This window comes from Lathyrus oleraceus, chromosome 3, assembly GCF_024323335.1.
Source record: "Lathyrus oleraceus cultivar Zhongwan6 chromosome 3, CAAS_Psat_ZW6_1.0, whole genome shotgun sequence".
Classification (NCBI taxonomy): Eukaryota; Viridiplantae; Streptophyta; class Magnoliopsida; order Fabales; family Fabaceae; genus Lathyrus; species Lathyrus oleraceus.
In genome coordinates this window covers 127787337-127815140 of record NC_066581.1, presented here as the reverse complement: position 1 = coordinate 127815140, position 27804 = coordinate 127787337, and the positions used below count along the sequence as shown (strand labels likewise).

General features: G+C 35.4%; 1 pseudogene; it reads right to left on the bottom strand.

The window, feature by feature from the left end:
* Positions 1–71: 71 nt before the first annotated feature.
* On the bottom strand, positions 72–19742 carry LOC127125746 (UDP-glycosyltransferase 73C11-like; annotated as a pseudogene).
* Between the last annotated feature and the right edge of the window lie 8062 nt (positions 19743–27804).

Genomic DNA, 27804 nt, shown 5'->3' with positions numbered 1-27804 from the left:
ACCAGAACAAAAAAGAAGCTATAAGCATCAACTGTTAAAGTAAAGTTAAAAAAAAATCAAACAAAATCAATCTACTTTGTTGAGAGTTGAAGAATATCTTGAATTAACAAAGTAACATTCAACAGAGAAAACCCTCCTTCTACACTTCTCTTAGCCATCTCTGCAAGCTCTTTACCTCTTTTTATTCTCTCTTCACTCTCATAACTCGCACCGTCTATTAACTTCTCTATAGCCCTCTCAATGTCTTCTTTCTTCACCAACATGCCAACATTCTCTTCATCTCCCCAATTCACAGGACTTTCCATTCCAACCATCACGCCGACCCTTAAGACTTCCATAACAAACCTCTCATTGAAAAAAGTGATTGCCAAACAATGGCCACGTAATCATTGGCACACCAACACATATTGCTTCCAACGTCGAATTCCAACCACAATGTGTTAAGAATCCTCCAATTGCAGGATGTGACAGTATCAATACTTGAGGAGCCCAACCTTTTACCAAAAAACCTTTTTGCTTAGTCCTTTCCTCGAAACTCGACTCCTTGATCCATTGATTCAGCTCTTTTGTTTGGTTTCTCTCCCTAATAACCCAAATGAATGGCCTTTCACATGCTTCTAATGCGATACCAATCTCTATGAACTGCAGAGAAGTTAACTTACATATACTTCCTAAGCATATATAGATAACCGAATTCGTTTCTTGCAAATCAAGCCACTTTAAGAAATTTTCAACATCAAATGAAGAAACCACTTTCTTGTTTTTCCCTCTAAGAGTCATATCTAATTGATTCTTGTTTCAAAGTGAAACAGGACCAACACACCAAACTTTATCATTCCTAGATATCTTAAAGTCACTTGAATATTCAGGTTCCAATTGCTCAAAAGAATTCACAATAACACCATAAGAAACCATATCAGCTGCAACCATTTTATCCACAAATTCCTTCCAATTTCCATCGTTCAATGACCATGGGGGTTGTGCTTTCGTGATCTGAATTCTTTAAGGGATATCAGGTATGAGAAAATACTCAGAATCTGTTGCTAGTTTCTCCATAACAGTATAGATAACTACCTTTGTTGCCAAATAAGACAAAAGCAACAAACCCCATAAAAAGGAATCCTTGGAATTCCAAATTTGTTAGTGTCATACCCCAATTTTGTCCGGCCATTTGTGGTTTACCCATGAGATCTCTTTGTTTCAAAGACCCATTTGCATAAGTGTGTTCATAATCTAAAATGTGGTTTGAATCTTTTTACATTACTAATCCAAAATCTATTTTCTTATTAGTAAGTATTAAGAGCCATGTTATTATTTCTATAATCACTATTTACTAGTCCATTTACACATTCCACTTTATATAATTTCATCACATTTATCGACAAAATCAACATGCTTTAGTATCATAGTTATTCATTTCATTAAAAAAAAACAATTCTAAGCCAAACTACACTTCATGATATGCTAAACCATTCACTTTCTTTTCATAAATCAATACACATCCCATTGTCTTATACAAGTAATGGTTTAATTCTTTTCAAGCTTTCCATGGAAATTTTCAATCATAAGTCAACCACATTCATAATCATCATCTTTTCACTTCGTACATACCATACATTTTCGAATTAGATTTATCTCATGCTATTTGTTCATGCTTGGTTAAGAATGCACTTTGAACTTTATAACTCCATATATTTTGAATTAGATTTGTTTCATGCTACTTGTTCATGCTTGGTTAAGAATACACCTTGAACTTTATAAATCCATTCACATTCATACACCTACTTCGATAGGATATGATTAAAGAGGTGCATTCAAATATTTGAATTTACTAATCCATTTCCAAGGTCTATTTTATTTTCATACATAAAAGTTCTACATTCATACATAGATAACATGAAATTAAAATGGAGAAATTGTTTGAAATAATTTTAAAATCATTTTGAATACATAGTTATTAATGGCTATTAGATTTCAAATCCAACAGGTTACAGATAAGTCCAAACACACATTTGTCTTAAAAAAAACTTAAGTAATTACATTTTTAATTAAATGAAAAAAAAAGTGCTGCAGTTGAAAAACAGGTTCCTAATGACCAAGACCAAGTAGCTAGGTTGAAAACCCCTTGGACTTGGGCGCACCTCCAAGTGTGCTTTCTTACAGCCACCTTCCATTCCATCAAGTCATTTCAGATTTGTAACCTGCAGAGAAGAAAACAACTTAATTAAAAAGCACTTTTTAGAAGCGCTTAAGAAACTGAAACACAATTAAATAAATTATTCAATTTAATGCTTTATCCAAAAGGCTAACATGAATACTCAAAAAAGCATTTTGAAAATGGCTTAAAACAGAACAAATCAACAGAAATGAAATCCCACATAATCTGGGATGGGACAAATGGAAAAAGGAGTTTTTTTTAGACTTAAGAAATCCTTCATAAACGGATTCATGAGAAGTTAACAGCAATAATACACAAAGATTTTTTTCTAAAAACCCTAAAGAACCCACACGAAAGCACACAGCAATTTTTCTGAAAACCCACACGAGATTACAAAGAAGTATTTTTTCCAAACCCAGAACAACACAGCAAGATACATTTCTTAAGAACCCTAAAAAAAAAACAAATAATTTTTTTTCTTAAAATCCCAGAGAGAATTGAAAACGATTTCCGAAAAAAGAACATCCAACACATAGTATTCAAAATCGCTTGAAATTTTGACCAAAACCCCCGTAAGATTCCAAGAAAACTCGTTAGAAATTTCCCAAATCAAGTTTGTGAAGCAAATGGGCTCAAACCCTAATCACATCACTCATATGAAGAGCAGTAGAAAAACAGAGGAGATATAACTCACCTCACTGCAGAGTCGCTCACGGGGATAGGACCTTTGCCGGAATCCAGAAGATCTCGCTGAACTCGGTGCTATTTTTTTTAGAACTTCAGTTTGGGTAAGCGATTCATACTTATCTCCTTCTATGAGCTCCCTTTTTGTAGATCAAGATTCATCACTCCTCATTGGTGTGTTGAACCGAATCCATGACTATTCTGTGATGGTAGGACAGTTGAGAGATTTGGAAGGTTTTGGAATGGCGAACTTAGATCGCGTTCTCCTTCCGCGTTTAAGAAGGTTTAGGAATAGGGGAGAATAAATTAGCAACAGAGAGAGAGAGAGGAAGTTTGGAACTTGGTTTTGATTTCTTTAAAGATATGTTCATTTACTCTGATTAAGAGTAGGTTAGCGGTCATTGATGGTGGCAACCTTCACTCTGTCCAAGACCGATTGTCCTTTCAAGTTTCCATGTTCCATTTAATTAACTTCCTTTAATCCTTTCACATGACCATTGGAATTGGAAGAGATTGCCTCTTCGTTCTCCGCGAATTCCCCTAAGTGGGAAGGACTTGGTTGAGATCCAACTTAGGGTTTCAGTTGGACCGGAGCAGTTTTCAACCCTTGGGCCTCCTGGGTTTCGGCCCACCTATTTTTTTCCCCTTTATTTCTGCTGTGCGCCCTAATGGGCTTCAGAGGTCTTCAGGGCCCATCTGTTTTTGGTATAGTTCCTCTATTTCATTTTTTTATTAGCATAGGATTAGTTGTTGAATTTATTTGATTTAAACATAATTTTATTTATCAATTAAAACTTTATTATCATAATCATCTAATATCAATTATATAATTTACTACTATTTAATTAATTAATATGTTTAGTTATCATCATTCATTACTTAGCATAATTTAAATAATTTTTCACTTTTGGGATTTATATGAATTATTATTTTGTGTTTATTTGTTCATTTGTACAAATTATTGATTTCATATGTGTGGTGTGTTACAATCATGGCAAACTATTTCAAATTTCATCGATTCAAAACCATTTCAACTAATTTCAAAAGAAATACCACATAATTCTTGATTCAATATCGAGCCCATTTCCAAAACACCTCTGTAAGTCGATCGCTTGTAAAAGAATCGCCATCAACCTCACATGGCTTACTCTTGGGCCTTCTTACAATGAGACCTATTCGGTTTTAATTAATCGAGTAGATGGATTATTCACTAAATAAATTCAATTCATTCACAAGAATGCAATTTTTAAAAAAAACCACGATCCGACATCGAAAGTTAAATTAAAATACTTAATCACATCTAAACAACACTTCATTTGAAAAAGAAAAGGGGGATGGTTTTGAGTTTTCAACTCCTCTCCTCGATTATTTGAATACGAGTTTTCTTACTCGGTTAGTCAAATGGTCATCATTTCTAATTCATTTAAGTACAAAAAAATCAAATCCTTTTATAACAAGAAACCAAAAGGGAGATAACTTTGAGTCTTCAATGTTTTCTCCTCGACTATTTGAATACAAGTTCTCTTACTTGGTTAGTCAAATAATTGTCGTTCCTCTACAAACTTCCAAACCCCGATTAAATCAAAACACTTTCATAATAATGAAATGAAAAAGGAGATGACTTTGATTCTTCAACTTCTCTCCTCAATTGTTTGAATACGAGTTCTCTTACTCGGTCAGTCGAACAATTGTCATTTTTCAATCAACTTATACCATAAGTCAAATCATTCTCAATCAAAACTATACGAAAAGGGAGATGGTCTTGAGTTTTCAATTCCTCTTCTCAAATGCTTGGATATGAGTAGTCTTACTCAGCCATTCAAGTACTTGTCGTTTATTCTAAAATACATCAACCATACATAAACCAATTTTCATAATCACTCAGATGAAACAAAAAGCGGTCTAGAGTCTTCTATTCCCTTTCCCGATTATTAGGATACGAGTTGTCTTACTCGATTATCCGAGTATTCGTCATCCATTCAAAACACCTTAATCATTATTAAATCCTTTTACAATTAAGGATGAAAAAAAGCGGTCTAGAGTCTTCTATTCCCTTTCTCGGTTATTAGGATACGAGTTGTCTTACTCGACTATCCGAGTAATCGTCATCCAACCAAAAATATCTCAACACATCAAACCTATCTTTTCTCGCCCTCGTGCGATCATAACCAATCAAACAAAACATTCAACATATTAATTCAACTTGTCACCCCCGTGTGACCAAAACTCTTTTCAAAAGGAACACTGTTAACCCTTTCTAATGCGCACAATAAACCAATGTTTAAGCCTCCGCCGAGAGTAGACAAGCCAACGTTTAGCCTTTAGGATGCGATCTAAATAGTTGTTCATTTTAGAAACACCAACCAACCGTAGTTCCCCGAACTACGAATGCTCTGATTTCCTTACCATAAGGATAAGTAGGCAGGAGATTATTGTATCTTCGCGAGCACACTAATAAAAAACCTCCCATTTCCCTTTCTGAGGTTCTCATCCATTTCTATTTTTCAATATCTTATAACCCAAAGATAACAAACAAACATAAATTAACACACGAAATGCAAATTTGAACTAAAAGGTTCCCGTTGAGTACAACGGACGTAAGAGGTGCTAATACCTTCCCCTTACGTAATCCACTCCCGAACCCGAATATGGTTGTGATAACCATTATTCCATTTCCTAAAGGTTCTATCGATATTTTCCTATCCCTTCATTGGGGTAAATAAAGTTCGGTGGCAACTCTGTTCGAACATTAATTTTTTCCGCGACCATCGCGAGGAATCATATTCGCATCTTCATTATGCATCACGCTTCATGAAAATCAAAAAAACTTACCCAACCTTTTTACCCTTTATCCAGCCACACTGACTAATCAACACCGGTACGAGACGCGAAGCAAATACAAGATGACACTAGAGCAAGTTAAGGCCAACCAGGTTACCATGAGGGCAGACATTAATACGATCCAGGAGAAGATGGATCAGTTGTTAGAAACAATGCTTGCGATCGCTCAGAGAGAGAGGAGCGACGAGGAAGAAGCTAGGGCAAGAAGGAATGGTGGTGCACCGGGTCCGAATCCCCAAGGCGAAAGTTACGTCCCCACCAAGAAGAGATTGGTTCAGATACCAGTAGGAGGCAAAGGAGATGGAGACCGTGCAGAACCTTCTGATACGTCTACGCATCATGGATCCGAAATTGGAGATGACCAGTATGATGCATTCTATATGCCTGATCAACTAAAGCCTAAGATACTTTCAGATCCTGCTGCAGATAGGCTCCATGCCCGGGAAAAGAAGATCAAAGCCATGGAAGGAAACAATATCTTCGGTGCTTCTGTCATGAACATGCGTTTGGTATCGAATTTAGTCATCCCGACTAAATTTAAAACCCCTGATTTCGAGAAATACAAAGGACAAACTTATCCAAGAAGTCACCTCGTGATGTACTTCAGGAAAATGGCTGCTCATACCGAAAATGACAAACTACTTGTACACTATTTCCAAGACAGTTTGAGTGGAGCATCTCTGAGATGGTATATGAGTTTAGAACAGGGGCGATTTCAAAGTTGGGAGGATTTGGCTGACGCATTTCTCCGTCAGTACAAATACAACTTAGATATGGCACCCGACCGAATGCAGTTGCAAGGGATGGCTATGAAGAAGAGTGAGCCATTCAAGGAATACGTCCAGCGGTGGAGAGAGTTGGCTGCTCAGGTAGAACCACCATTGTCTGAGAAGGAAATGACCGGGATATTTGTGGACACCTTGAAGGACTCATTCTTTGATCGATTAGTAAGTAGTGTGGCATGTGACTTCGCACATCTCGTCACGATTGGAGACCGCATAGAGAAGGGGTTAAGGGATGGAAAGATTCTTGGAGCAGTGACAGCATCTAGCACACCAAAGAAATATTCTAGAGGCTTCCTAAAGAAAAGAGAAGGTGAAACAAACGCCATATCCAGGAACTATAAAGCAAAGCAACAAGCTTCATATGGTCAAGTCACTGTCGTGGTACCCATACCCTATCAACAACCAATACAGCAACAACAAATGTATCAGCCACAACATCATCAACATCATCATCAGCATAATACCGCACCACCAAGACAGTTCAAGCCAAGACCTTCAAGAAGACAACTTGATCCTCTACCAGTACCTTATAGTCAGATATTCCCATATCTGCAAAAGGAGGGCCTTCTAACATTGAGGGAGTTAAAACCAACTGTTTTTCCATATCCACCTGGATATGACGCTAATGCCCATTGCGAATTTCACATGGGAGCACCTGGTCATACCTTGGAAAACTATTTCGCATTTCAGAATCAAGTACAAGACTTGATCGAAGCCAAAGCCGTTTCTTTCACTCCAAGACGCCCGAACGTGAATACCAACCTATGCCGACGCATAAGGATGCTTCCGTCAGTGCCATTGAGGAGAGTGATGAAGGCAAACTGATTCGTAAGGTTGAAGAGATTCAAATCCCTATCACGATGATAGGAGTACAATTGCTGAAGAGTGGTCTGATTCTGGAAGAGCTGGTTGAGGAAGAGAATAATGAAGAGTTGAGGAGTTTTATACAACAAATGCTGGATCGAGGCGAGTTACATATAACTTACCATGTCAAGAGCAAGCGTCAGGAAGAGATAGCCGTGGTAGATATCCCCTATGACGAGGTCAAAGTAGAAATACCTATAAGCCCATTGGTGATAGAGTTCCCAGCACCATTCGAATATAAAGATGAGAAGGCAGTCCCATGGATATATCAGCCCAGAGATTTTAAGCAGGGGCAGGAAGATAAACCTTTAAGGATTAACGAACCAAATGTCACTTCAATTGTGGGGCCAGCAGGAATGACGCGCAGTGGTCGGGTGTTCGCACCAAGAACTGATGATACTTCTGAAAGAACTAAAGGGAAGGAGGTCGTTGTCCAGATCCCCATCCCTAATCAGGGGATGCAAGACTTGCACCTGTCTCCTAAAGCTGCTGTCACTCGTGAGGAGGATGAGGAGTTTTTAAGAATAATCAAGAAGAGCGATTACAAGGTGGTGGACCAGCTAAACCAAACACCTTCTAAAATTTCCATGTTATCTCTACTGCTCAACTCAGAAGCGCACAGGAATTCGCTGTTGAAAGTATTGAGCGCCACTCATATCACAAAGGACATAACAATAGAACAGTTTGATGACGTGATAGCTTGTGTGACTACTGGAAATTTCTTGGGTTTTAATGATGACGAACTACCGATTGAAGGAAAGAACCATAACAAGGCTCTCCACATCTCTTTGAAATGCATGGATACTATACTGTCAAGGGTGTTGGTAGACACAGGTTCCTCATTGAACGTCATGCCAAAGACGACTTTGATAAAGCTGCCAGTGGAAGGGATAAGTATGAAGCCCAGCACCCTAATCGTAAAAGCATTTGATGGCTCAAGGCGAGCAGTGATAGGAGAGGTTGACTTACCAACCAAGATAGGTCCAATAATTTTTAATATTACATTCCTGGTCATGGATATACATCCTGGTTACAGTTGCTTACTCGGGAGACCCTGGATTCACTTCGCAGGTGCTGTCACCTCCACTCTGCATCAAAAACTAAAATTCATCACAAATGACAAGATAATTGTGGTTGGAGGAGAAAAAGATATCTTGGTTAGTCACTTATATCGAGGTGGATGGTGAAATCACTGAGACACCCTTCCAATCCTTGGAAGTAGTAAACATGATGGCCATTCAACAGACCCTGGAGGTCCCGAAATCCAGACCATCCATGGCCTCATGGCAAGGAGCTAAAGCTGTTATGGAAAGTGGAGATACACAAGGTTGGGGCAAAGTGGTGGAATTGAAAGAGAAACGAGACAAGTTTGGCTTGGGTATGACCCATCATCATACAAAGTTGGTAACCAATCTGACAAAGATAAGATTCCTTCTGTGGAGAAAACATTCACCAGCGCTGGCCACATCTTTGGCAAGCAGGTGGCAACGATCAGTGAAGAAGACCGCAAGGAGGGGGTGTCCAGCTGGATGCGTTAAGCCGCACCTAATGAAGAACTAACAAACTGGAAGGCTGTGGAAGTTCCCCAAATATTTCAAAAGTAATTTTATCATTTTTAGACAAAACCTTGTGCTCTGCCCAAGGCACAGTGGCATGTTGTAGGGCCTCCTTTATCTTTGTCAAGAGTTTTTTATCATTAATGAAAAGACGTTTTGCATTCAAATTTTTGTTCCTTGTCTTTCGTTTTGATCTATTTACAAAATGGCAATCAGTTTTTATGCACGCACTTTCTAAATAAATTGCATAAATCATAACATGCAGAAACACCACCGAGACCATTGATAACGACACTGCTATGGTCCAATATGACTTTGATTGTCCAATCTACCAAGCTGAAGACGAAGTGGGGGGAGATTGCGAACTCCCTGAAGAGTATGCCAGATTACTCAGACAAGAAGAAAAGGTCATTCAACCACACCAGGAAGACGTTGAAGTTATCAATCTAGGGACAGAAGAAGATAAGAGAGAAGTAAGGGTAGGCGCGGCGCTTTAAAATATAGTAAAGACAAGACTGATAGAACTCCTCCACGAATATGACGACGTGTTTGCTTGGTCATACCAAGACATGTCCGGATTAGACACTAACATCGTGACCCACAAGCTTCCCCTTAAAGAAGAATGCCCTGCTGTCAAACAAAAGCTAAGAAGAACCCGACCAGATATGGCTCTCAAGATCAGAGAAGAGGTGAGAAAGCAGTTTGACGCTGGTTTCCTGGAAGTCACTAAATACCCACAATGGGTTGCCAACATTGTACTAGTTCCGAAGAAAGATGGAAAAGTCTGCATGTGCGTAGACTACCGAGACTTAAATAGAGCTAGTCCCAAAGACGATTTCCCATTATCTCACATTGATGTACTGGTGGATAACACAACTCAATTCTCCGTGTTTTCCTTCATGGATGGTTTCTCAGGATACAACCAAATTAAAATGGATCTCGATGACATGGAGAAGACCACGTTCATTACTCCTTGGGGAACCTTTTGTTACAAAGTAATGTCGTTTTGTTTAAAAAACGTTGGGGCAACATATAAACGTGCCATGGTGACTCTCTTTCACGACATGATTCATGAAGAGATCGAGGTGTATGTCGATGACATGATTGCCAAATCCCAGACAGAAGAAGAGCACATCACCAACCTGGAGAAACTATTCACTCTTTTGAGGAAGTTTAGGTTGAGACTTAATCCTAATAAATGCACATTTGGGGTTCGATCTGGGAAGCTTTTAGGCTTTATTGTAAGCCAAAAGGGAATTTTAGTAGATCCTGACAAGGTTCGAGCCATTCAGAACATGCCTGCACCAAAGTCTGAGAAAGAGGTTCGTGGTTTCTTGGGGAGACTAAATTGCATCGCCAGGTTTATCTCTCACCTTACTGCAACATGCAAACCAATATTCAAGCTTCTGAGGAAGAATCAAGGTGTGGAGTGGAATGAGGACTGTCAGATAGCCTTTGATAAAATCAAGGAATACTTGCAAGAGCCACCGATTCTAATGCCCCCTGCCGAAGGAAGACCTCTCATCATGTATCTAACCGTGCTCGATGAATCCGTGGGTTGTGTATTAGGACAACAAGATGAGACTGGTAGAAAAGAGCATGTCATCTATTATCTGAGCAAGAAATTTAATGATTGTGAGACCAGATATTCATTACTCGAGAAGACTTGTTGTGCACTCACATGGGCTGCTAAGCATCTCAGGCAGTACATGCTAACTCACACAACTTGGATGGTATCTAAAATGGATCCCATCAAATACATATTCGAGAAACCAACTCTCACTGGTAGGATTGCTCGATGGCAGATGTTGTTGTCAGAATATGATATCCAATATGTTACATAAAAAGCGATCAAGGGAAGCATACTAGCATACCATCTTGCTCACCAACCACTAGAGGATTACCAATCTTTGAAATTTGACTTTCTAGATGAGGACATCATGGTTGTTAAGGATGTTGAAGACTCTGAACTAGAGGAAAGCCTCGAGCCAAGAGCAGGTTGGACGCTCATGTTTGATGGTGCCTCGAATGCAATAGGCCATGGAATTAGGGCAGTGCTGATGTCTCCCAAGAATTTCCATCTACCATTCACCGCAAAGCTCTGTTTTACCTGCACAAATAACATGGTTGAGTATGAAGCTTGCATACTAGGGTTGGAAGAAGCTATTGAGTTGAAGATCAAGATACTAGAAGTATTCGGGGACTCCGCTCTAGTTATACATCAGATCAGAGGCGATTCGAAAACAAGACATGCTAACCTAATTCCATACCGGGATTATATGCTGAAGTTACTCCCAAAGTTTGACGAAATCACTTTCTCTCACATTCCTCGAGAAGAGAATCAAATGGCAGATGCCTTAGCAACTTTAGCCTCCATGTACAAATTAATATGGCCCAACCATCAGCCTCATATTGAGATTAGACGTTTTGACGAACCTGCTCATTACCGGGCGACAGCAAAAGAGCCAGATTATAAACCCTGGTTCTTTGATATCAAACAGTACCTGGAGAAGAGGGAGTATCCGGCAGAGGCTTCCAGCCTTGACAAAAGGACCCTCCAGGGATTGGCATCAAAGTTCCTCTTGAATGGAGAAGTATTGTACAAGCAAAACTACGACATGGTTTTGTTAAGGTGTGTGGACAAACATGAAGCAAATCAGCTTATGAGGGACATACACGAAGGTTCTTTCGATACGCATGCCACTGGGCATGCCATGGCCAAGAAAATTCTAAGGGCAGGTTACTATTGGTTGACCATGGAAACCGATTGCTATCATTATACCAGAACATGCCACAAGTGCCAAATCTATGCTGACAAAATACATGTACCGCCTACCCCGCTAAATGTCATAGCATCACCTTGGCCTTTCTCTATGTGGGGCATCGACATGATTGGAATGATAGAACCCAAAGCGTCAAATGGACACAGATTTATCTTAGTGGCCATAGATTATTTTACCAAATGGGTGGAAGCCGCGTCTTATGCGAACGTCACAAAGCATGTAGTCGCCCGTTTCTTGAAAAATAACATCATATGTTGATATGGTATTCCCAATAAAATCATCACTGATAATGGGTCTAATCTCAACAACAAGACCATGGATGAGTTATGCGCAACATTCAAGATCGAGCACCATAACTCATCACCCTATCGACCTAAGATGAATGGGGCTGTTGAAGTTGCAAATAAAAATATCAAGAAAATCATCCAAAAGATGGTTGTTACGTACAAGGATTGGCACGAGATGTTACCTTTTGCGTTACATGGCTATCGCACATCGATACGAACTTCAACAGGGGCAACTCCTTATTCCTTGGTATACGGCATGGAAGCAGTTCTCCCTATAGAAGTAGAGATCCCCTCGATGAGAGTCCTGATGGAGGCTAAGCTAGACGAGGCGGAATGGGTTCAATCAAGGTATGACGAGCTCAACCTTATTGAGGAGAAACGCTTGAAAGCGTTAGGTCACGGTCAACTCTATCAGAGGCGTCTTAAAAAGGTATTCGACAAGAAAGTTCGTCCCAGGGTGTTTCAAGAGGGAGATTTAGTACTGAAGAAAATCTTGCCCATTCACAAGGACTCTAGAGGGAAATGGACACCAAATTATGAAGGCCCATTTGTGGTGGTTAAAGCCTTTTCCAGAGGCGCTCTAATTCTAGCAACTATGGACGGTGATGAGTTGCCGCTTCCCACCAATACTGATGTTGTTAAAAAGTACTTCGCCTAAAAAAGTGGAATAATAACAGTCGCTAAATTGAAAACTTGAAAGGGCGATTTAGACAAAAAAATGGCTATCCCGGTGGATCGAAAACCCGAAAGGGTAATCCAGGCAAAAATTAGGGATAAAAATAAAAGAATTTGACCCGCTGAGTTGAAAACCCGAAAAGGCGACTCAGGCAAAAATGGGTATCCCGGTGGATCAAAAACCCGAAAGGGCGGTTCAGGCAAAAGTTAGGGATTAATTCCAAGGCAAAAAGTTTTACTTACGGACATCTGACATACCCTCGAAGACAAAGAATCGATCTACCTCACTTTTCAAAAGCAAAGTGCTCGGGCTATCAAAGACATAAGGATCATAGCAGTGTGGAAACTCAATAAGAACTCAATTCTCAATGCCATTTTGTTTCTATGCACAACAATTACCTCATTAAGGAATTGTGTCTTTATGTACAATCACCCATTTAAGGGTCAAATCAATAAAAGAGAATTTTTCTCAACAAAGTGTGCCCAAATCATTTTTATTTTATCCGTTTGTGTGCAAAGCACCTTTTATTTTTGATAAACATCACTTTTAAAAACTATTGGAGAAAATAAAATGCATGTTTGAATAAAGTGGTAAAATTGCTTTTGAAACAGTAAGCGGACGAATCCTTTAGTCCCCAAGATTCACTCTTGTCTTTCATAAAGGTGTAGGACTGATTGCAGACGGTTATGTTCCTTTCAACTACTGATTCATACCTCTCATAAATGTACTCATGGTATTGCCAGACCGGGGCAAGGCCCCCTCACATTTCCAACAGAAACATTGATAAATCATGGACGGAGTATCGCGTGTTGAAAAGTCTGAACCTTTCAATGACTCAGAACAACCCAAATATATTCCCCAAAACCACCTAGCAGGGGCATTAAAATTCGAACTCCATTGATCGCCCTAATGATAAAAAAATCCATGTTGTTGGCATCATACCTCAAAGCGAAATGTCCTAACCGGGGCATATCCAATTACCCAGTTGCATTCCTAGATACATCACAGGCATCATTTCAGGCATAATTCCCTGCCAAACAAGGGAATTCAAAAAAAACACAGTCATATCAATCATCAGCATACTCATGCATAACACTCCCACAAAATGGGAATTTCAGCAAAATAAAAATCATTCGCATTCCTACATGCACAACCAAATATCCCCAGCGAAATTGCATACTTGCATACATCCCATGCATGGAATTCCCATCCAAAGTGGGATATTATGCAAGAATCAAATATAAAATAACAGGATCCAAGGTCATTCGTATATGTCTCGGACATTCCTCATTTCCAAATGAAGTCATTACCCTACATAGGCTCGTAGGGTTATTTCTCAGCAAATCACTTTTCAACTTTTTTTAATAATGATATTCCCAGCAATTTTCTTTACAGTCATTGCTCCCCAAGCAGAGGTTACCCTAAAAAGTCTCTTATGAGCTTTTCCCCTGCAGAGCATTTCAAGTAAATCTCCCTCCAAAGGAGTCTTTTCAAAAATTCCCCCAACAGACGAATATTCGAGATACTGCTTCATTTATCTGAAGAATCTCATTTATCTGTTCGAGATACTGCTTCATTTATTTGAAGAATCTCCTTCATTTGTTCGAGATACTGCTTCATTTAACTGAAGAATCTCATTTATCTGTTCGAGATACTGCTTCATTTATTTGGAGAATCTCATTTATCAGTTTGAGATGCTGCTTCATCAATATGAAGAGTCTCATTTTATTCGAGATACTGCTTCATTTATCTGAAGAATCTCATTTCTCTGTTTGAGATACTGCTTCATCAATATGAAGAGTCTCATTTCAAATTTTTTAGAGATACTGCTCTAAGTATCCTCGGAAAGTCTTAGATTCAATTAAGGTATCATTCCCTTGTTCGGAATATCTTAATTCTATCATATAAGATGTTGTTTCGACCCGATACAGAGAATTTCATTTTTACTGTTCGAGATACTGCTTCATCAATATGAAGAGTCTCATTTCATTTTTTTTAGAGATACTGCTCTAAGTATCCTCGGAAAGTCTTAGATTCAATTATGGTATCATTCCCTTGTTCGGAATATCTTAATTCTTTCATATAAGATGCTGTTTCGACCTAATACAGAGAATCTCATTTTTACTGTTCGCGATACTGCTTCATCAATATGAAGAGTCTCATTTCAGATTTCTTTTAGAGATGCTGCTCTAAGTATCCTCAGAAAGTCTTAGATTCAATTAAGGTATTTTTCCCTTGCTGGAACATCTTAATTCTATCATATAAGATGCTGCTTCGACTCGATACAGAGAATCTCACTTTTACTGTTGAGATGCTGCTTCATCGATATGAAGAGTTTCATGCCAAATTTTCTTTATACTGCTCTAGCATCCTGAAAAATCTTGAGATTTAGCTAGGGATGTCATTCCATTGCTAACATATCTCGACTATGATGTCCAAGATACTGTTCTGACGACTCGTAGAAAGTCTTGACTGTTCCATTTTACTGTGGGATAATGTCTTTTGCCATTTCTCACCACATTTTCTTCCTGTATTTTCTTCCTTTCATTTCCTAGGACAAAATCTAGGTCTTCTTGTATTTAATTAGAAACCACCGTGAATGCGTAAAGACTACTGTCATTATCACTTACCTGTTTGAGGTGATTAAATGGGGGCAGCTGTCATACCCCAATTTTGTCCGACCATTTGTGGTTTACCCATGAGATCTCTTTGTTTCAAAGACCCATTTGCATAAGTGTGTTCATAATCTAAAATGTGGTTTGAATCTTTTTACATTACTAATCCAAAATCTATTTTCTTATTAGTAAGTATTAAGAGCCATGTTATTATTTCTATGATCACTATTTACTAGTCCATTTACATATTCCACTTTATATAATTCCATCACATTTATTGACAAAATCAACATGCTTTATGTATCATAGTTATTCATTTCATTCAAAAAAAACCAATTCTAAGCCAAACTACACTTCATGATATGCTAAACTGTTCACTTTCTTTTCAAAAATTAATACACATCCCATTGTCTTATATAAGTAATGATTCAATTCTTTTCAAGCTTTCCATGGAAATTTTTAATCATAAGTCAACCACATTCATAATCATCATCTTTTCACTTCGTACATACCATACATTTTTTAATTAGATTTATTTCATGTTATTTGTTCATGCTTGGTTAAGAATGCACTTTGAACTTTATAACTCCATATATTTTGAATTAGATTTGTTTCATGCTACTTGTTCATGCTTGGTTAAGAATACACTTTGAACTTTATAAATCCATTCACATTCATACACCTACTTAGTTAGGACATGATTAAAGAGGTGCATTCAAATATTTGAATTTACTAATCCATTTCCAAGGTCTGTTTTATTTTCATACATAAAAGTTCTACATTCATACATAGATAACATGAAATAAAAATGGAGAAATTGTTTGAAATAATTTTAAAATCATGTTGAATACATAGTTATTAATGGCTATTAGATTTCAAATCCAACAGGTTACAGATAAGTCCAAACACACATTTGTCTTAAAAAAAACAAAAGTAATTACATTTTTAAATTAATGAAAAGAAAAAAAAGTGCTGCTATTGAAAAACAGGTTCCTAATGACCAAGACCAAGTAGCTAGGTTGAAAACCCCTTGGACTTGGGCGCGCCTCCAAGTGTGCTTTCTTACAGCCACCTTCCATTCCTTCAAGTCATTTCAGAGTTGTAACCTGCAGAGAAGAAAACAACTTAATTAAAAAGCACTTTTTAGAAGCGCTTAAGAAACTGAAAAACAATTAAATAAATTATTCAGTTTAATGCTTTATCCAAAAGGCTAACATAAATACTCAAAAAAGCATTTTGAAAATGGCTTAAAGCAGAAGAAATCAACAGAAATTAAATCCCACATAATCTGGGATGGGACAAATGGAAAAAGGAGTTTTTTTTAGACTTAAGAAATCCTTCATAAACGGATTCATGGGAAGTTAACAACAATAATACACAGACATTTTTTTCTAAAAACCCAAAAGAACCCACACGAAAGCACACAACAATTTTTCTGAAAACCCTAGAAAACCCACACGAGATTACAGAGAAGTACTTTTTCCAAACCCAGAACAACACAACAAGATACATTTCTTAAGAACCCTAAAAACAAAACAGAGAATTTTTTTTCTTAAAATCCCAGAGAGGATTGAAAACGATTTTCGAAAAAAGAACATCCAACACATAGTATTCAAAATCGCTTGAAATTTCGACCAAAACCCCCGTAAGATTCCAAGAAAACTCGTTAGAAATTTCCCAAAACAAGTTTGTGAAGCAAATGGGCTCAAACCCTAACCACATCACTCATATGAAGAGCAGTAGAAAAACAGAGGAGATATAACTCACCTCACCGCAGAGTCGCTCACGGGGATAGGACCTTTGCCGGAATCCAGAAGATCTACCTGAACTCGGTGCTATTTTTTTCAGAACTTCAGTTTGGGTAAGGGATTCATACTTATCTCCTTCTATGAGCTCCCTTTTTGTAGATTAAGATTCATCACTCTTCATTGTTGTGTTGAACCGAATCCATGAATATTCTGTGATGGTAGGACAGTTGAGAGATTTGGAAGGTTTTGGAACGGAGAACTTAGATCGCGTTCTCCTTCCGCGTTTAAGAAGGTTTAGGAATAGGGGAGAATAAATTAGCAGCAGAGAGAGAGAGGAAATTTGGAACTTGGTTTTGATTTCTTTGAAGATCTGTTCATTTACTCTGATTAAGAGTAGGTTAGCGGTCATTGATGGTGGCAACCTTCACTCTGTCTAAGACCGATTGTCCTTTCAAGTTTCCATGTTTCATTTAATTAACTTCCTTTAATCCTTTCACGTGACCATTGGAATTGGAAGAGATTGCCTCTTCGTTCTCCGCGAATTCCCCTAAGTGGGAAGGACTTGGTTGAGATCCAACTTAGGGTTCCAGTTGGACCGGAGCGGTTTTCGCCCCTTGGGCCTCCTGGGTTTCGGCCCACCTATTTTTTTCCCCTTTATTTCTGTTGTGCGCCCTAATGGGCTTTAGAGGTCTTCAGGGCCCATCTGTTTTTGGTATAGTTCCTTTATTTCTTTTTTTTATTAGCATAGGATTAGTTGTTGAATTTATTTGATTTAAACATAATTTTATTTAAAAAAACCTCGATCCGACATCGAAAGTTAAATTAAAATACTTAATCACATCTAAATGACACTTCATTTGAAAAAGAAAAGGGGGATGGTTTTGAGTTTTCAACTCCTCTCCTCGATTATTTGAATACGAGTTTGCTTACTCGGTTAGTCAAATGGTCGTCATTTCTAATTCATTTAAGTACAAACAAATCAAATCGTTTTATAACAAGAAACCAAAAGGGAGATAACTTTGAGTCTTCAATTTTTTCTCCTCGACTATTTGAATAAAAGTTCTCTTACTTGGTTAGTCAAATAATTGTCGTTCCTCTACAAACTTCCAAACCCCGATTAAATCAAAACACTTTCATAACAATGAAATGAAAAAGAAGATAACTTTGAGTCTTCAACTTCTCTCCTCAATTGTTTGAATACGAGTTCTCTTACTCGGTCAGTCGAACAATTGTCATTTCTCCACCAACTTATACCATAAGTCAAATCATTCTCAATCAAAACTATATGAAAAGGGAGATGGTCTTGAGTTTTTAATTCCTCTTCTCAAATGCTTGGATATGAGTAGTCTTACTCAGCCATTCAAGTACTTGTCGTTTATTCTAAAATACATCAACCATACACAAACCAATTTTCATAATCACTCAGATGAAACAAAAAGCGGTCTAGAGTCTTCTATTCCCTTTCCCGATTATTAGAATACGAGTTGTCTTACTCGATTATCCGGGTATTCGTCATCCATTCAAAACACCTTAATCATTATTAAATCATTTTACAATTAAGGATGAAAAAGAAAACGGTTTAGAGTCTTCTATTCCCTTTCTCGGTTATTAGGATACGAGTTGTCTTACTCGACTATCCGAGTAATCGTCATCCAACCAAAGATATCTCAACACATCAAACCTATCTTTTCTCGCCCTCGTGCGATCATAACCAATCAAACAAAACATTCAACACATTAATTCAAATTGTCACCCCCGTGTGACCAAAACTCTTTTAAGAAGGAACACTGTTAATCCTTTCTAATGCGCACAACAAACTAATGTTTAAGCCTCCGCCGAGAGTAGACAAACCAACGTTTAGCCTTTAGGATGCGATCTAAACAGTTGTTCATTTTAGAAACACCAACCAACCGTAGTTCCCCGAACTACAAATGCTCTGATTTCCTTACCATAAGGATACATAGGCAGGAGATTGATGTATCTTCGCGAGCACACTAATAAAAAACCTCTCATTTCCCTTTCTGAGGTTCTCATCCATTTCTATTTTTCAATATTTTATAATCCAAAGATAACAAACAAACATAAATTAACACACGAAATGAAAATTAGAACTAAAAGGTTCTTGTTGAGTACAACGGATTTAAGGGGTGTTAATACCTTCCCCTTGCGTAATCCACTCCCCAACCCGAATATGGTTGCGATGACCATTATTCCATTTCCTAAATGTTTTATCCATATTTTCCTATCCCTTTATTGGGGTAAATAAAGTTCGGTGGCGACTCTATTCGAATATTAATTTTTTCCCCGATCATCGCGAGGAATCGTATTTTTCGAAATGCGATAATTAGCAATTTAAGAAGTGTAAGGAAAACCAACATCAGAAGTTATACAATTTGGCTTTGGTGTTAGCTTTTCAAAGGATTGTTCTGCTTGTTCTTGAAGAAGACTATTTGCCGCGGCGACGAAAGTGTAGCCCATTGGAAGCATGTCGAAATTCTCACACCCTTCTGGAAAGCCTGCATCTTGAGATGGGAATTGAAGTTGAAGTATTCGGATATTGTGAGAAGATAGAGAGAAACGAGAAGCGTTGTGTGGAGTGGTGACAATGGTAACGATGATGTTGTTTTGTTGTGTTAATGTTGTTGCTATGTCTATCATAGGAAGCATGTGACCTGGGGACATTAGTGAAAATAGTACAAAGTGATGTTGGGATTCTTGGGATTCCATTTTTGTGGGAATGAGTGAATGAAGATTTCTATAATGGAATCAATAGATATAGAGAGGAACCTATGGAAGATTATGTAAGTGCTTACCTATGCAAGATTATGATAGCATACCAACTTGTTAGTGTTTGTAGAAGAGTTGAAAATTTAAAGTCAAGTTTAACATTTAATGCTTGTTCGTTTCATTGCAATATACTTTAATGTTTGTAGAATAGTAAGTAATATCTTTACTGGGGAATTGTTGTCATCATTCAAGAGTTATCTTCTTTTCTAGTTAAGTTATTGTCTTACAACCTGTCATCAGTGTTTTTGTGTAAATCAAATTTATGGATTGAATTTCCTTGCTGTTAGTAAGTAGACATGGGGTGTTTAGTGCATGTTGAATAACCTTTCCTCTAAGCAATTTGCACGTTAGGGCCATGAATATCTTTTCTCACAGTAAATGGAATCTTAATATCAGGAAAGGAAAAATTCGGCGAATCATTGGATGAGTAATATGACTTACCATATGAATAAGTAAAAGATGTATTATCCATAGGACCCTCACTGAGTAAATCAGATTAGAGTTTTGATGGAGAGAGAATTTGACCTATAATATCTTTGTGAAACTTATTTTGAACAAGATATATAATCAGATTGGAGTTATGATTATTAATAAAAATGATACTAGTGATCATTTTACAACTTTTTTTCATATTTAAAATTCAACCTTTAAAATTTTAAGGTCAAACTGTTATTATTGAACAAAAACAACACATCTCAATGATTTATATATGGTCTATGGCTTCACCTGCAATTAAACAAAGAAATGACATGTCACTGTTAAGTGCAGTAATTGAAGGATCATGAACTATATTTTCTTGAGCCAATTGTAGATTGCAAAAGTCAATATCATCGCCAACAATATGGATCTCCCAACTTGCACCATCTGGTTCTCTGGGTAATTCACGTATAGCTCTTTGAAATCCTGCAATAAGATCACCATAATCTCGGGTTGCACACATTTCAAGGGCTTGAGAAGAAGGGTATTTATTCATTAAACTTTTAAGGTAGTCTTGACCTTTCGTTGCCTTCTCTATTGACATCTCTAAATATACCTTAGAGAGGGTAAAAAAATCTTTGGCAGAAGTGATTTGAGAGTTGGGTTCTAGAAGTTTCAAGCAACGTTCTTCTTCACCGAACATTGCTACACCTTCACACACAATTTCATACAATTTTGGATTGGATTTGGGACTAGGTGTTGGTGAAAGGGCATGAGAAATAGAGATCATTGAAATAGTGAGCAATAAGGATAAATATGTAGAAGTTGCCATTCTTTGAATTTTGATGGGTGATAAAAATTACATTTCTTAATTTATAGATTTATCATGGATGAAAAAAGATTATACTTATTGTACTATTAAAGGTTTTTCTTTTTAAAACGGGTAGAATCAATCAAAAACATTAATTTGTATTTAAGACTAAAATTTTCTCCGTCCTTGACTATATTCAATTCATTCCTAAATGATAAATTAGGAATTTAAAAAAAAAAAGTTGTTGACATGTGAACAATGTTACTCCTCTAAAAGTTTTAATCTAATAATTATTAAAAAATAAATTATTTGTTTTTAGTTTTATTGAACAATGTCTTTTTTTAAGGCAAACGAAATATGATATATATATATATATATATATATATATATATATATATATATATATATATATATATATATATATATATATATATATATATATATATATATATATATATATATATATATATATATATATATATATATATATATATATATATATATATATATATATATAGAGAGAGAGAGAGAGAGAGAGAAAAGAAAATGAGACCAGGGACGTAGTCAGAGATTTTAAATTGTGGGGGCGACATATTTGTATTTAAAAAGAAAAATTATACATCAGTTTTTTTTATATTTTATGATATTTAATTTTAAAAAAAGTATTTAATAATTTTCTTAAATTTTTATTTGTGTGATTTTCTCAATTTTATTATTAGAAAAAATTATATATTTATTTCTATAAATAAATTATTAATGTAGTACAAGGGTGATGATATTTTAATGTTAAAAAAATATATTTTTAAAAGTTTTACTAAAAATATGGTTTGAAATTAAGCACAATCAATTTGACTATATTTTAATTTAAAAATAGACTTTCAATATATATATATATATATATATATATATATATATATATATATATATATAAATATATATATATATATATATATATATATATATATATATATATATATATATATATAGGTAATTATAAAAAATTTCTCCGTCCTTGTTGACTATATTCAATTCATTCGTAAATGATAAATTAGGAATTTAAAAAAAAAATTGACATTTGAACATTGATACTCCTCTAAAAGTTTTAATCTAATAATTATTAAAAAAGAAATTATTTATTTTTAGTTTTATTGAAAAAAAAATTTTTCTTAAGGCAAACGAAATATATAAAAAATTGAGAGCATTACGACCAGGGGCGAAGTCAGAGATTTTAAATTGTGGGGGCCACATATTAGTTTATAAAATTTGTAGTATAATATATGCAATTCATTTTTTTTTTTTAAATTATACATCATTTTTTTATCTTTTATGATATTTAATTTTTAAAAAATTATTTAATAATTTTCTTAAATTTTTATTTGTGTAATTTTCTCAATTTTATTATTAACAAAAATTATATATTTATTTTAATATATAAATAATTAATATAGTATGAGGGTGATGATATTTTTAATGTTAAAATAAAAATAAAATAATTTTAAAAGTATTACTAAAAATATTGTTTGAAATTAAGCACAATCAATTTGACTAAATATTTTTTAATCTTAATATATATATATATATATATATATATATATATATATATATATATATATATTTCAAAATTACCAAATTTTTCAAAAAAAATAAATCGAAAATAACCAATTTTTTTAAAAAATACCAAAATAACCAACTTTGGTAGAGAATGCGCCAGATAAATTGATGCAGCCTCATACCAATAAGAGCAGGCGCTAGTAGCATTGGCGCACAAGCATTGGGCCTCATGAGGAGGCGCCAATGCTTGTGGCGCCTGCATTGGCCCTCATGAGGAGGCAACAATGCCTCTGGCGCCTGAGTGCATTTTGCATGGTGGGTGCATGTGCCAATTCACCTGCCACATACACCCCCTCCTATTATTTTTTCAATTTTTTTATATTTATTTAGTTTTTTAAATTTTTAAATTTTTTTTTAATATTTAATATTTATTATATAATACATAAGAAATAATAATGAAAAATAAATAAATTCATTAAATATGTAATAATTGGTTACATTGGACAGACAAAAAACTAATGACCCGCCCGATTATAACGTCCCCCGGTTCCACATCCCGGTGCGTTAGTTTGTCTCCGAGGTCTCCCACGATTTTCTTGAGGTGTTGGTGGTCTTTGGGTGCTGACCTGATCGAGCGATGGCTGGTTGGAAGGTCCGACGGAAGTTCCTGCGGTATTTGACAAATGTGTCATCATTTGCTCCCAATATCCGGAGGGGCTCTGGGCAACGACGCTTCCATAATGGAGTTCGGTGCCCATGTCATCGTAGTTAGGGCGTTGGGGTTGGGTGAATTGGGGACGGTATAGTTGCCCAAATTGGGCCATTGAGTCATTTTGTAAACGAAGCAATGGTTCTTGGGGCGTACTATAGTTAAACAATGGTTGGATGTTCATTGGTGGGGGGCTACGATGAAGTGACCCATATGAATTATATGGGTTGTAGACGGTTGTGGATGCGGGGTTTGATTCTTAGTTTTATGTTTGGGTGGGTGGTATGAACGGGGTGCGACATTGGATGGTTGGTTGTTGGGTTGTTGGCATGAACGGGTTGCGATGTTGGGTGTTCAGTTGTTGGGTGTATGTGGTTGGTTGATGTTGTGTGGTTGGTTGTTGGGTTTGGGTGGGTTCACATTGGTGTTGGGTGGTGAATTGATGTGGGGCATACGATGACGAAGCAAGTTGGCGTGGATCCACCAAATATCGCGGCTCAGATACAAATTGCTGAGTTGTTACAGACCTAAACCATACCATATATTGTTGAGTGGGTCTTGCATCTTGGATGACTGGTTCGTTCAAGATGTGTTGTCGTCAATTCCTCCATTGACGACACATGTCTTTTGCAAAGTCTCTCCAGTCAGAATAATCCCACTGTGCATCGACCCTTTTTTGATGCCAATTCCCCAAACACGTGAGAGATTCTGGAATCTGTTGTAGCATTCCGAACTGCAGTTTGACCCGATCACTTTGGTGCATTTCCACCGTAGTGAATCGGATAATCGGTGTCTTCGCTGTCCAAACTGCAGCATCGTCATGGTTCAAATCATGATTCAGACCCAGATGTGACCTCCAAACAAACTGTAAAACAAAACCAAATGGTTAGATGGAAAATAATTTGAGAAGTAATTTTAAATTAAAATATAGTTCGGTAGGATTATTACATCGTCATGTATAATGTGGTCCAATAGATTTCGATAGACTACAATAGTGTGTTTCAGACACCTATTGTAGTTCATTCCCCTTACTGACCACCTAAGATAATAAAAAGAAGTGAAAAATATTATTTACTGTTAATTATAATAATAAATATAATTAACTAAATGGTGAATGGTAAAGTGTTAGACTTACTTTGTTGCAAACGGGAACACGAATGGGCACTCATTTATCGGGACGAGCGACGGCATTCTCGACCACCCCCAAGCTCAAAGCAAATAAGCACATGAAAAAAAAGTACAAGTATTCTTTTTTGCAGTTCTACATATTGCACTATATAGATGGGCCAACACAGCTGAACTCCAACTATAAGTGTTTACCTTATTAATGTTGCGTAATAAAGGTAAATACATTATATTCACACAATTACTTGTACTTTCTAGAAACAAAAAGTTACCAAATAAAATAATAATGTAACTCCGAGCTTTTATTATTTTCTCATACTCGGTTGAATCGTCGGACAATACTATACTGCCATAATATTGTTTTAGGTATTTTAAAATTGATGGTTGAACTAGACAACTTATGGTATTAGGAGATGAATTTGAGTGAAAATAATTGTATACAAGGCGTGGTATTTATAGAAACGGAACATCTATTGGACAAACCACGTGGGCGCCAGATGAATTGACGCCCACACGACCATCACATGCAGGCGCCAGATGAATTGGCGCCCACCATGCAAAATGCACTCATGCGCCAGAGGCATTGGCGCCTCCTCATGAGGGCCAATGCAGGTGCCACAAGCATTGATGCCTCCTCATGAGACCCAATGCATGTGTGCCAATGCTATTGGCACCTCCTCTCATTGGTATGGGGGTGCGCCAATTCATTTGGCGCATCCTCTATCAAGCTTGGCTATTTTGTTTTTTGTTTTTGAAAAATTGGTTATTTTCAAAAGTATTTTGAAAAAAAAAAATCTATCTATCTATCTATCTATCTATCTATCTATCTATCTATCTATCTATCTATCTATCTATCTATCTATCTATCTATCTATCTATCTATTTATCTATCTATCTATTAAAAACATTGTGGGGGAACATGCCCTCACTCTCACGTAGGCATGTGCAAAAAAACCGGTTATTCATATCTAAAATGGTATCCAAATTGTTTCACTTTAAAAAAACGAAACCAAATACTAAAATAAATATTTGGGTATCCATTTTGTTATCTAAATATAAACTATTATCCATTATAAAAATTTGGTTTTCTTATTGGGTATTCAAATTTTACTATGTTTTAAATTTTTATGTTTGTCTGTTTCCATTTTTTATCATATTATAAATCAATTTTATATTTTAAGTTTTTTTAAATTTCATAAAATAAATATTTTAAAAATAAGATTCTTATTTTATTTTCTTTTCACAAAAATATTATATTCGGAATATTTTTTCGAAAAATTATATTTTATATTTTTTACAAATAAAATTATTATTTTTTTCTAAATAAAAAAATTATTTTGTATTTTTTCAGTAAAAAAAATTCTTAAAATTTAGTTTTTTTTAATAATTGTTTTTTGATAAGTTCATAAATTTTAAAAAAGGTTATTTTTCAAATTTTCAGAATAAAAAAATTTTATTTTCAGAAATTATTTTTTATTTTCAGAATTTTTTTATTTTCGATTTCCATTTGTTTTTTAAATAATTGTTTCTCAGTTATTTTTATTTTTTGGAATAATTTGTTTTTTAAGATATTTTTTAATTTTCAGAATATAATTTTATATATTTCAATTTTTTTTGATATAGTTTTTTTTTTCTTTTTTCTGAATATTTGTTTTTTTTTTCTAAAAAAAATCTTTTTGTATGTTTTTTAAATTTTGAAGAAAAAATATTTTAAAGCCTCATAAAATTTGTTTATGTTTTTAAATTTAAAAGTTAATATTAATTTAAAGATAATGAAATTTAAATTAAATTAAATATTTTTCATTAAAATCAAAGCCCATTTAAATTCGGTTTTAAATCAGTTCGGAACCGGTTCTAAATTTTAAATTGATTTTTGTGGGAAGTGGTTTGGTTTATAAACCATAACCATAAAAATGGATTGGTTCATCTGAAATGGTTATCCATGCACATCCCTGCTCTCACACACCTAGCTTTGCATTTGCCTACGACTAATATATAAGGAAACCCCGTGAAAAAGGTACAAGGAGCATTACTAAAAATAAAACATTTCACGACAAGGCTTTTATTTTGAACATTTAAAAACTGAGGAAATATATTATAGATGCATCATGTTCTATCTATCTATCTATCTATCTATCTATCTATCTATCTATCTATCTATCTATCTATATATATATATACACAAGGGAGTTCCTTTTTTAATCTCATTTACTACATTTTATGTTAATCATATTTTTCCTTTTTTATTAGTATTAACCTTAGATATATAACTCAACTAAGAAGTAATATTTTTTGCATTCATTTTTTCAAAAAAAGGACGTAATAGATATTTTAAATGTATTCTCAGAATATGGTGCTATGGTATTATTTTTTTAAATTAAAACATACATGTCGGTTTATTAATAAAACCAACGTAATTTCGCTTTTGTACGAAATACTTCTGAGAATTAGACTCTAACTTTTCATTACCTATCAACTCTTTGCAAAAGTTGTAGACGATTTTCATCGTAACCTTCATCAAAACACTTCCAACAGTTGGCATTCATCAATACTCGAACATTAAAAGTCATCACATTTGAGATATGTTTGTTCTTCTTTTTCACGTCTGTTCTTATTCCAACAGTTGGTTTAGTTCACTGAAATGTCTTTCATGTTCTATGAGTTCTTTTTCACTTGCATATGTTTTCAAAAATGGCTTTAGTTTCTCCTGATCAATTGTTTTTCCATTTTGATAGTGGAAATATTGTTAATCAATATATTTTTTTATTTAGATAATCATGGCCAATTCGACAAGCACCTCCCATACAACATATGTTGCAACCAAAATCTTCACATCGTAAGTTATAATAATATTTTGTATATGTTTTAATTATGTATATGATTGTTTTATCATTCTTATCATGAATGTTTTACCAACTTAGGTTTAGCATTAGTAAAAACGGGTTGAAAACTCTAACAGATATTATCTAAAATAAACATTTGCACATAATCTAATTGAAAGAAACTTCATGAAATTTTTCATTCATTTTATTGATATTACATAATAAGGGAAACATAAACATTAACTTCAAACAAACATATCCAAAACACATAAACAAACGGACCCTAAACCCTCATTCATTCCTTCCATCATTCTTCTTTTTTGGTTGTCTCAACAACCTAACGTACAACATATGCAAGACATTGCTAACCTTAAACTTTTTTGACTTTGTATACTCATATCAACCATACTCCAGGTACTTCTTGTTAGAATAAGATTTGGTTTTGCATCTGGCCTTTAGTTTTGATGATAGCCATGCATTGTTTCTTAGAGAATAATTATGTACTCTAATGGTTTTTATCTAGCGTGTAGCTTCTTCTAACAGGTTCTGACTTTGAAGCAATGACAAGTGACGTCATTAGATTAT